This window comes from Aquarana catesbeiana, linkage group LG05, assembly GCF_042186555.1.
Source record: "Aquarana catesbeiana isolate 2022-GZ linkage group LG05, ASM4218655v1, whole genome shotgun sequence".
NCBI classification, from domain to species: Eukaryota; Metazoa; Chordata; class Amphibia; order Anura; family Ranidae; genus Aquarana; species Aquarana catesbeiana.
The window spans coordinates 175,701,667-175,713,472 of NC_133328.1; positions in this window are offsets into that span (position 1 = coordinate 175,701,667).

The following is an 11,806-nucleotide window of genomic DNA, read 5'->3' on the forward strand; positions in this document are numbered from 1 at the left end:
TGTCAAGTGTCTAGATGTCCAAACCAAACACCCACGCCACACATTAGCAATGTGTGTAGTGCCTTAACATTAGCATGGAGAAGGAAAAGGTGGAAGGAGCTGGCAATTATGCTAGGTACCCAAGTTTGGGAGACCCAGGCACTAGGGCCAAGATTACAGTGCAGTTGCAGTGTGTACATTCCCAGTAGTGTAGGTGTCTGAAGGGCAAGCAGGTTGCAAGCAACAATAGACTGGGTAGGTAAGTATTTCCTTAATTTGATTAGTAACTTGACCATAACTCACTATGTAGGGCCTCAGCCACTTGACCATCTTTCCCTTAACCACTTGCCGACCGCCTAACGCACATATACGGCGGCAGAATGGCACGGGCAGGCAGAATCACGTACCCATACGTGATCTGCTTCCCGCGGGCGGGGGGTCCGATCGGACCCCCCCCAGTGCCAGCGGCGGTCGGCATTTGACTGGGAGCGTCGGGAGGAGAGGGGGAGACCATCCGATCGTGGCTCCCCCCTCGCGATCGCTCCCAGCCAATCGGAATCCTCCCCTGCCTGTGTGTAGTTTCACACAGGCAGAGGATGTGATGTCATCTCTCCTCGGCTTGGCAGTTTCCGTCCCAGCGCCGAGGAGAGAAGACATGTAAGTGCACAACACACACACAAACACAGTAGAACATGCCAGGCATACTTTACACCCCCAATCCCCCCCCGATCGCCCCCCGATCCCCCCCCAATCACCCCCCCTGTCACAAACTGACAGCAAGCAGTATTTTTTTTTTTTTTTCCTGATTACTGCATTGGTGTCAGTTTGTGACAGTTACAGTGTTAGGGCAGTGAGTATTACCCCCCTTTAGGTCTAGGATACCCCCCTAACCCCCCCTAATAAAGTTTTAACCCCTTGATCACCCCCTGTCACCAGTGTCACTAAGCGATCATTTTTCTGATCGCTGTATTAGTGTCGCTGGTGATGCTAGTTAGGGACGTAAATATTTAGGTTCGCCGTCAGCATTTTATAGCGACAGGGACCCCCATATACTATCTAATAAATGTTTTAACCCCTTGATTGCCCCCTAGTTAACCCTTTCACCACTGATCACCGTATAACCGTTACGGGTGACGCTGGTTAGTTCGTTTATTTTTTATAGTGTCAGGGCACCCGCCGTTTATTACCGAATAAAGGTTTAGCCCCCTGATCGCCCGGCGGTGATATGCGTCGCCCCAGGCAGCGTCAGATTAGCGCCAGTACCGCTAACACCCACGCACGCAGCATACACCTCCCTTAGTGGTATAGTATCTGTACGGATCAATATCTGATCCGATCAGATCTATACTAGTGTCCCCAGCAGTATAGGGTTCCCAAAAACGCAGTGTTAGCGGGATCAGCCCAGATACCCGCTAGCACCTGCGTTTTTCCCCTCTGCCCGGCCCAGCCCACCCAAGTGCAGTATCGATCGATCACTGTCACTTACAAAACACTAAACGCATAACTGCAGCGTTCACAGAGTCAGGCCTGATCCCTGCGATCGCTAACAGTTTTCTTGGTAGCGTTTTGGTGAACTGGCAAGCACCAGCCCCAGGCAGCGTCAGGTTAGCGCCAGTACCGCTAACACCCACGCACGCAGCGTACACCTCCCTTAGTGGTATAGTATCTGAACGGATCAATATCTGATCCGATCAGATCTATACTAGCGTCCCCAGCAGTTTAGGGTTCCCAAACACGCAGTGTTAGCGGGATCAGCCCAGATACCTGCTAGCACCTGCGTTTTGCCCCTCCGCCTGGCCCAGCCCACCCAAGTGCAGTATCGATCGATCACTGTCACTTACAAAACACTGAACGCATAACTGCAGCGTTCGCAGAGTCAGGCCTGATCCCTGCGATCGCTAACAGTTTTTTTGGTAGCGTTTTGGTGAACTGGCAAGCACCAGCCCCAGGCAGCGTCAGGTTAGCGCCAGTACAGCTAACACCCACGCACGCACCATACACCTCCCTTAGTGGTATAGTATCTGATCGGATCAATATCTGATCTGATCAGATCTATACTGGCGTCCCCAGCAGTTTAGGGTTCCCACAAACGCAGTGTTAGCGGGATCAGCCCAGATACCTGCTAGCACCTGCGTTTTGCCCCTCCGCCCGGCCCAGCCCAGCCCACCCAAGTGCAGTATCGATCGATCACTGACACTTACAAAACACTAAACGCATAACTGCAGTGTTCGCAGAGTCAGGCCTGATCCCTGCGATCGCTAACAGTTTTTTTTGTAGCGTTTTGGTGAACTGGCAAGCACCAGCGGCCTAGTACACCCCGGTCGTAGTCAAACCAGCACTGCAGTAACACTTGGTGACGTGGCGAGTCCCATAAGTGCAGTTCAAGCTGGTGAGGTGGCAAGCACAAGTAGTGTCCCGCTGCCACCAAAAAGACAAACACAGGCCCGTCGTGCCCATAGTGCCCTTCCTGCTGCATTCGCCAATCCTAATTGGGAACCCACCGCTTCTGCAGCGCCCGTACTTCCCCCATTCACATCCCCAACCAAATGCAGTCGGCTGCATGAGAGGCATTTTCTTTATGTCCTCCCGAGTACCCCTACCCAGCGAACCCCCCCAAAAAAGATGTCGTGTCTGCAGCAAGCGCGGATATAGGCGTGACACCCGCTATTATTGTCCCTCCTGTCCTGACAATCCTGGTCTTTGCATTGGTGAATGTTTTGAACGCTACCATTCACTAGTTGAGTATTAGCGTAGGGTACAGCATTGCACAGACTAGGCACACTTTCACAGGGTCTCCCAAGATGCCATCGCATTTTGAGAGACCCGAACATGGAACCGGTTACAGTTATAAAAGTTAGTTACAAAAAAAAGTGTAAAAAAAAAAAAAAACACATACAAAAATATAAAATAAAAAAAAAATAGTTGTCGTTTTATTGATCTCTCTCTCTCTATTCTCTCTCTATTGTTCTGCTCTTTTTTACTGTATTCTATTCTGCAATGTTTTATTGTTGTTATGTTTTATCATGTTTGCTTTTCAGATATGCAATTTTTTATACCTTATGCCGCGTACACACGGTCGGACTTTCCGGCATACTTGGTCCGGCGGACCAGAGTGTGCCGGACAATCCGCCCGTGTGTGGGCGGCGGCGGACTTTTCCGGCGGACTTCTTCCCAAAAGCCCGCCGGACCTAGATTTTAAACATGTTTGAAATCTTTCCGTCGGACTCAGTTTCGGGCGGAAAGTCCGCTCGTGTGTGTGCTGGTCCGACGGAAAGCCCGCTCGTGTGTAGGCTGGTCCGACAGACCAAATGCGACACGAGGGGATGGTATTGCATCTCGCGCTCGCTGCAATAGGAAAAACAAATCTTCCTATTGCGGCGAGCGCGGGGCATACCAGGCCCTTAGGTCTGGTATGGATTATAAAGGGGAACCCCGCTACGCCGAAAAAACGGCGTGGGGTCCCCCTAAAATCCATACCAGACCCCGATCCGAGCACGCAGCCTGGCCGGTCAGGAAAGGGGGTGGGGACGAGCGAGCGCCCCCCCCCCTCCTGAACCGTACCAGGCCGCATGCCCTCAACATGGGGGGTGGGTGCTTTGGGGGAGGGGGGCGCCCTGCGCCCCCCCCCCCAAAGCACCTTGTCCCCATGTTGATGAGGACAAGGGCCTCTTCCCGACAACCCTGGCCGTTGGTTGTCGGGGTCTGCGGGCGGGGGCTTATCGGAATCTGGGAGCCCCCTTTAATAAGGGGGCCCCCAGATCCCGGCCCCCCACCCTATGTAAATGAGTATGGGGTACATGGTACCCCTACCCATTTACCTAGGAAAAAAGTGTAAGTAATAAAACACACTACACAGGTTTTTAAAATATTTTATTAAACAGCTCCGGGGGGGGGATCTTCCTCCGGCTTCGGGGGTCTTCTTCCGGCTTCGGGGGTCCCTCCGCTTCATCTTCTCCCGGCGTCCGGTTGGTTCTTCTCCGCTCTCCGGCCTCTTCTCCCGGTGTCGCAGGTCTTCGGCCGGCCCCTCCGCTCTCTTCATGTAGCTCTATTGCGAGCGGAGGTCCGGACTTCTGGGCTTCTTGGCTTCTTGGCTTCTTGGCTTCTCTTCCCCCAGATGTTGACACGACGCTCTCTCCGGCTGGACTGGTCTCTGAGGGCTGCGTTGTGACTTATATAGGCGGAGACCCCGCCCCCATATGATGTCACAGTCCCTGGGCATGCTGGGACTGTGACGTTTTAGGGGGCGTGGTCGACCACGCCCCCTAAAACGTCACAGTCCCAGCATGCCCAGGGACTGTGACATCATATGGGGGCGGGGTCTCCGCCTATATAAGTCACAACGCAGCCCTCAGAGACCAGTCCAGCCGGAGAGAGCGTCGTGTCAACATCTGGGGGAAGAGAAGCCAAGAAGCCAAGAAGCCAAGAAGCCCAGAAGTCCGGACCTCCGCTCGCAATAGAGCTACATGAAGAGAGCGGAGGGGCCGGCCGAAGACCTGCGACACCGGGAGAAGAGGCCGGAGAGCGGAGAAGAACCAACCGGACGCCGGGAGAAGATGAAGCGGAGGGACCCCCGAAGCCGGAAGAAGACCCCCGAAGCCGGAGGAAGATCCCCCCCCCCGGAGCTGTTTAATAAAATATTTTAAAAACCTGTGTAGTGTGTTTTATTACTTACACTTTTTTCCTAGGTAAATGGGTAGGGGTACCATGTACCCCATACTCATTTACATAGGGTGGGGGGCCGGGATCTGGGGGCCCCCTTATTAAAGGGGGCTCCCAGATTCCGATAAGCCCCCGCCCGCAGACCCCGACAACCAACGGCCAGGGTTGTCGGGAAGAGGCCCTTGTCCTCATCAACATGGGGACAAGGTGCTTTGGGGGGGGGGCGCAGGGCGCCCCCCTCCCCCAAAGCACCCACCCCCCATGTTGAGGGCATGCGGCCTGGTACGGTTCAGGAGGGGGGGGGCGCTCGCTCGTCCCCACCCCCTTTCCTGACCGGCCAGGCTGCGTGCTCGGATCGGGGTCTGGTATGGATTTTAGGGGGACCCCACGCCGTTTTTTCGGCGTAGCGGGGTTCCCCTTTATAATCCATACCAGACCTAAGGGCCTGGTATGCCCCGCGACGGGGCTAGCAAGGTGTCAATCTCGCCGATAAAAGCGGCAAGATTGACATCCTTCTCTAGTCCCGTCGCACCTGAGTCACGTTCAAAATGAACGGACTTGTCCGTGTGTGGGCAAGTCCGTTCATTCTGAAAGTCCGCCGGAACTCCGGCGAAAGTCCGTCGGAAAGACGGGCGGACTTAGCCCGCCGGAAAGTCCCGGCGTGTGTGGGCAAGTCCGTCCGTTTTAAAGTCCGGCGCACCTGGCGGACAAAGTCCGTCGGAAAGTGTGCCGGACCAAGTAGGATAGAAAGTCCGCTCGTGTGTACGCGGCATTACCGTTTACTGTGCTTTATTGTTAACCATTTTTTTGTCTTCAGGTACGCCATTCACGACTTTGAGTGGTTATACCAGAATGATGCCTGCAGGTTTAGGTATCATCTTGGTATCATTCTTTTCATCCAGCGATCGGCTTTCATGTAAAAGCAATCCTAGCAGCTAATTAGCCTCTAGACTGCTTTTACAAGCAGTGGGAGGGAATGCCCCCCCCAACGTCTTCCGTGTTTTTCTCTGGCTCTCCTGTCTCAACAGGGAACCTGAGAATGCAGCCGGTGATTCAGCCAGCTGACCATAGAGCTGATCAGAGACCAGAGTGGCTCCAAACATCTCTATGGCCTAAGAAACCGGAAGCTACGAGCATTTTAGGACTTAGATTTCGCCGGATGTAAACAGCGCCATTGGGAAATTGGGAAAGCATTTTATCACACCGATCTTGGTGTGGTCAGATGCTTTGAGGGCAGAGGAGAAATCTAGGGTCTAATAGACCCCAATTTTTTCAAAAAAGAGTACCTGTCACTACCTATTGCTATGATAGGGGATATTTACATTCCCTGAGATAACAATAAAAATGATTTAAAAAAAAAAAAATGAAAGGAACAGTTTAAAAATAAGATAAAAAAATAATAATAATAATAAAGAAAAAAAAAAAAGCACCCCTGTCCCCCCTGCTCTCGCGCTAAGGCGAATGCAAGCGTCGGTCTGGCGTCAAATGTAAACAGCAATTGCACCATGCATGTGAGGTATCACCGCGAACGTCAGATCGAGGGCAGTAATTTTAGCAGTAGACCTCCTCTGTAAATCTAAAGTGGTAACCTGTAAAGGCTTTTAAAGGCTTTTAAAAATGTATTTAGTTTGTCGCCACTGCACGTTTGTGCGCAATTTTAAAGCATGTCATGTTTGGTATCCATGTACTCGGCCTAAGATCATCTTTTTTATTTCATCAAACATTTGGGCAATATAGTGTGTTTTAGTGCATTAAAATTTAAAAAAGTGTGTTTTTTCCCCAAAAAATGCGTTTGAAAAATCGCTGCGCAAATACTGTGTGAAAAAAAAAATGAAACACCCACCATTTTAATCTGTAGGGCATTTGCTTTAAAAAATATATAATGTTTGGGGGTTCAAAGTAATTTTCTTGCAAAAAAAAATTATTTTTTCATGTAATCAAAAAGTGTCAGAAAGGGCTTTGTCTTCAAGTGGTTAGAAGAGTGGGTGATGTGTGACATAAGCTTCTAGATGTTGTGCATAAAATGCCAGGACAGTTCAAAACCCCCCCAAATGACCCCATTTTGGAAAGTAGACACCCCAAGCTATTTGCTGAGAGGCATGTCGAGTCCATGGAATATTTTATATTGTGACACAAGTTGCGGGAAAGAGACAATTTTTTATTTTTTTTATTTTTTTTTGCGCAAAGTTGTCACTAAATGATATATTGCTCAAACATGCCATGGGAATATGTGAAATTACACCCCAAAATACATTCTGTTGCTTCTCCTGAGTACGGGGATACCACATGTGTGAGACTTTTTGGGAGCCTAGCCGCGTACGGGACCCCGAAAACCAAGCACCGCCTTCAGGCTTTCTAAGGCCGTAAATTTTTGATTTCACTCTTCACTGCCTATCACAGTTTCGGAGGCCATGGAATGCCCAGGTGGCAAAAAACCCCCCCAAATGACCCCATTTTGGAAAGTAGACACCCCAAGCTATTTGCTGAGAGGTATAGTGAGTATTTTGCAGACCTCACTTTTTGTCACAAAGTTTTGAAAATTGAAAAAAGAAAAAAAAAATTTTTTTTTCTCGTCTTTCTTTATTTTCAAAAACAAATGAGAGCTGCAAAATACTCACCATGCCTCTCAGCAAATAGCTTGGGGTGTCTACATTCCAAAATGGGGTAATTTGGGGGGGGTTTGTGCCACCTGGGCATTCCATGGCCTCCGAAACTGTGATAGGTAGTGAGGAGTAAAATCAAAAATGTACGCCCTTAGAAATCCTGAAGGCAGTGATTGGTTTTCGTGGCCCCGTACGCAGCTAGGCTCCCAAAAAGTCCCACACATGTGGTATCCCCGTACTCAGGAGAAGCAGCTAAATGTATTTTGGGGTGCAATTCCACATATGCCCATGGCCTGTGAGAGCAATATATCATTTAGTGACAACTTTGTGCAAAAGAAAAAAAAAAAAAATTGTCACTTTCCCGCAACTTGTGTCAAAATATAAAACATTCCATGGATTCAACATGCCTCAAAGCAAATAGCTTGGGGTGTCTACTTTCCAAAATGGGGTCATTTGGGACGGTTTTATGCCATCTGGGCATTTTATGGCCTTCAAAACTGTGATAGGTAGTGAGGAGTAAAATCAAAAATGTACGCCCTTAGAAATCCTGAAGGCAGTGATTGGTTTTCGGGGCCCCGTACGCGGCTAGGCTCCCAAAAAGTCCCACACATGTGGTATCCCCATACTCAGGAGAAGCAGCTAAATGTATTTTGGGGTGCAATTCCACATATGCCCATGGCCTGTGTGAGCAATATATCATTTAGTGACAACTTTTTGTAATTTTTTTTTTTTTTTTTGTCATTATTCAATCACTTGGGACAAAAAAAATGAATATTCAATGGGCTCAACATGCCTCTCAGCAAATTCCTTGGGGTGTCTACTTTCCAAAATGGGGTCATTTGTGGGGGTTTTGTACTGCCCTGCCATTTTAGCACCTCAAGAAACGACATAGGCAGTCATAAATTAAAGGCTGTGTAAATTCCAGAAAATGTACCCTAGTTTGTAGGCGCTATAACTTTTGCACAAACCAATAAATATACACTTATTGACATTTTTTCTACCAAAGACATGTGGCCGAATACATTTTGGCCTAAATGTATGACTAAAATTGAGTTTATTGGATTTTTTTTAGAACAAAAAGTAGAAAATATCATTTTTTTTCAAAATTTTCGGTCTTTTTCCGTGTATAGCGCAAAAAATAAAAACGGCAGAGGTGATCAAATACCATCAAAAGAAAGCTCTATTTGTGGGAAGAAAAGGACGCAAATTTCGTTTGGGTACAGCATTGCATGACCGCGCAATTAGCAGTTAAATCGACGCAGTGCCGAATTGTAAAAAGTGCTCTGGTCAGGAAGGGGGTAAAACCTTCCGGGGCTGAAGTGGTTAATACTTTTTACTCTTCTTACTAGGTCATGATTTTCCATGATGTACTATTGGCAGAATGAGTGCAGATATTTTGCATTGTTTGAAGGAACTGGAGCAAATCAAGGAGGCTGCCACTGCTTTACAGCGAAGAATCAGAGATTTTGTGGACATGCTTGCCAAATTCTAATTTCCTCTTGCCTGGTCTGAAGTTTATTGTTCCACTTGTTGGCTTCTGTTTCCCCTTAATAAGTACCATGTTTTTATGACTTTAAAATGTGAAAGTTTAGGGACAGAACTCAGTGTTTCTCCACTCCACTCCTCTAGGTGGACCACCAGGTCCTGTTTTCTAGATTTTCCTCAGTCTATAAATGACTGTGCGAATTACTAACAGTGAAAATGACATCATCACCTGTGCAAAATTCAATAAATGTCAAAAACATGACCTGGGTTTTCATCTTGAGGAGGAGAGTTGGGAAACACTGCCCTAACTATTGTGAATTGTAATGTTTATGTGTTTTTTAGAATCTAAAACAAAAAATATGAAGGTGCCCACAAATTGGGCCTTAACATTCTTATTTCCTCCATGATCCCATGCCTAAAATGTGTGTAGTTCCATACATCTATTTTTCAAAAGCCCCAAAACACACAGTGTGTCAACATGTGCTATCTCCCATCACAGTGTATCAATGGATGCATTTTGGGGGTGCAACCCCTTCCTCATAACTAAAGTAGCTCTGAGGAAGGGGTTGCACCCCCGAAATGCATCCACTGATACCCAGTGATTGGAGATAGCACATGTTGACACACTTGTTTTGGGGGTTTAGAAAAATAGATGTTTGTAACTACACACATTTTAGGCATGGGATCATAAGGGACATATAATTGTTAGGCCTCTAAGTGTACGTGGCTTAAAATTTTGGCTTTTAGAGGGGTGAGATCACCCCATCTGAGGAAGGCAACATCCACACAGTCTTAGGATACTAATGTCTCGTTTGCCCTTCACTTTACCAAATTCAAACTTTGTAAGTTACTGAGTTTTGGATGTGTATCTAATGGTTTAAAACATGCCTGTCTAGCCACAAAAAAAGGAGAAATAATGCAAAACACACATGTTATACACCAAGATGTTGGTTTGTTTTAAAACCTTAAAATGCACATGTGAATGTGCTTTGAGTAAAATGTTTTTTAATAAACAATGTGTGGCTTATTATTTCATTGCTCAATACCAGTGTATTTTGTAAGTTGTAGTTACAGTGACAATGTGCTCTTAAATGTGGACAACTCCTGCCATTTTTAGTCCTCCAAAAAAATTAAGGAGTTGTAAAGAAATAGTGTTTTTGAACTTCATGCATTAGATTCATTAAGAACAAAAACATTGTGTGTGTGTGTAGCAGACCCACAGCACACCATAATAGCTAGCTGAAGAAGATATTGTCACCTCATGTAGCAATTAAGGTACATTTTCACTATTGGAGGAATTAAAGCCCATTTGGGAACATATTAGACATATAAGAAACACAGACAACAGTATTTCAAATGAAATAGGAGTATATGATCTCAAAAAAATATAAGAAATGATCAGCTACAATTTGCTGCCAAGTCACTGCCCCTCTACCCACAAAATATTCAAGGTATTTCTGACTTAAATCTCGGGCAACTTGTGAGGGCAATTCAGCACAGGCATTTTCAATAGCCATCAGTATGCCCACAGACGGACAAGCTGCAGCCTCTTCAGCTGGGCCTGCCACTGCAGGGTCCAAGTCTCTTGGCAGTTAGGCTAGGTAGCTGGTAGCATTCCTCCTTAAAAAATTATGTAGGATACAGCAGCACAGGACTACATGGTTTAGGATTGCCAGGTTGATTGGAGTCAAAAACAGCCCGAAACGAATCGATAGGATGTCAAAAGCGTTTTTGACCACCCTTCTGGCATGAGAGAGCCTGTAATGGAAGATTCTCTGCTCTGGGGTGAGGTTCCTCATAGGAAATGGCTATCAGATGTTCCTCCAGAGCAAAGGCCTCATCTGCCACAAAAACAAAATTGAGGTCCTCAACATTCTTCTCAGCAGGTGGCAAGTTTAAGGTGCCATTCTGGAGCTGCTTGTAGAACTCTGTCTTCATAATCACTCCTCCTTCAGAGTTGCGGCCGTTATTCCCAACATCCAAATACAAGAACTTGTAGTAGCTGGCATGACTATGCTGCAAAAGCCCTTAAAGTTAAAATAGTAGGATCCAGAGTTGGCTGGTGGTACAATCCGGACATGCTTGCCATCAATAGCACCACCACAGTTGTGAAAATCCCATTGATGATGGAACTGGCCTGCAACTTCCTGCCATTGCTCTGGGTTGGAAGGAAACTGTGGATTAAAAAAAGAAAAAAGAAATTACTACTTATGCACATAACAATGCAATCAGATTTGACACAAACATACTTAGCCAACATAAGGATACAATTAAATAAGTATTTAAAGACAAAAGTGGAAGGTCAACTTATCTGATCCCCCCCCCCACTCTGGTGGCCCATTAGACAAATTTTAGGGGGGTAATGGGTAGATGTTTTGGACAGATAAACCTCTCCACTTTCATGAGAGATGTTTGCATAAATAATCAGCGATACTTTGGCAGCCCCTCCTTACTTACACTATTGGCAGCCCAGTGGACAAGTAAGAAGTGTCATAATCTAAAAAGCTGGATACACACTGTCCAAATTTCATCATATTTTGACATTACGATTTAACCAATCAATATAATAGGAGACAAAAACTTAAGAAGTTTTAATTTGTAGGTAATCAGGCAGGCCCTTGCAATACATGGTTTGGGGAATTTATACAGAAATTTGAACACAAAAGAGGGATAGCGTGTATGGATTTTTCCATACAAGTCAGCAGATAGAGTATTTGGATCTGTTGACTTAGCATTATTTTTGGGGCTAGTTCCAAATGAGTTTGGGGCCCAAAAAAAGGGCCTCTTGCACTCTGCCTGAATTTGAGGACACCAATAATGTTTTGTATACGTTTTAGGGGTTGTTTAGGGTAAGCCCCAAAATGTAGCTGACAAAAAACATTGTTAAGTTACCAGGCTAGGTGTGTATGGGCCCAGGATAGCATGCTGGGGAGGTTAGTGAAGGAAAATATGCATGTAGGCCAAAAAGGAGCAGGAAAAGATTACAGCATGCATGAGGACAAAGAGGATATTATAATATTGATAATTATGTAATCAACAAATTAATAAAATACATTAGCAAATATAAATATATAGAATGT